This window comes from Triticum aestivum, chromosome 5D (genome assembly GCF_018294505.1).
Source record: "Triticum aestivum cultivar Chinese Spring chromosome 5D, IWGSC CS RefSeq v2.1, whole genome shotgun sequence".
Taxonomy (NCBI): domain Eukaryota; kingdom Viridiplantae; phylum Streptophyta; class Magnoliopsida; order Poales; family Poaceae; genus Triticum; species Triticum aestivum.
The window spans coordinates 10,896,437-10,896,863 of record NC_057808.1 but is presented as its reverse complement, the minus strand read 5'-3'; positions in this window follow the sequence as shown (position 1 = coordinate 10,896,863).

Here is a 427-nt window from a genome sequence, read left to right as displayed (position 1 = left end):
GACAAAACACCCCCTCGGCTGGTTTTTCTCCACCCGCTGCTGATGTGGCACTAGTCAACGGCGGTTTTGACCTAGGTGGGGCCCTTTGTCAGGGTTCTCTCTCTCTCCGCGGGGTACCCTGCTCCGCCACCGCGCCTTGCCGCTGGTCGCCCTCACCGCCACTACTACGCTGCTCGTCCTGCTGTTGTTGCCGCCGCCCCTAGCGCATCTGCCACGCCTCGCTACACTCGCCCACACGCGCTCGCGCTCACCGTCGCCCTGCCTGCGCCAACCCGCTTGCTCTGCTGCTGCACTCGCCCCAGCGGGGCCCCCTGCTCCTCCTCCCCTCCCACGCACGGCGATGCTGCTTCTGCGTCTGCTGCCGCCGCCACCCGTTCGCCCGCTCGCCGGCCACCTGCACCTACCGAGCTGCTCTGCTGCTTGCGAG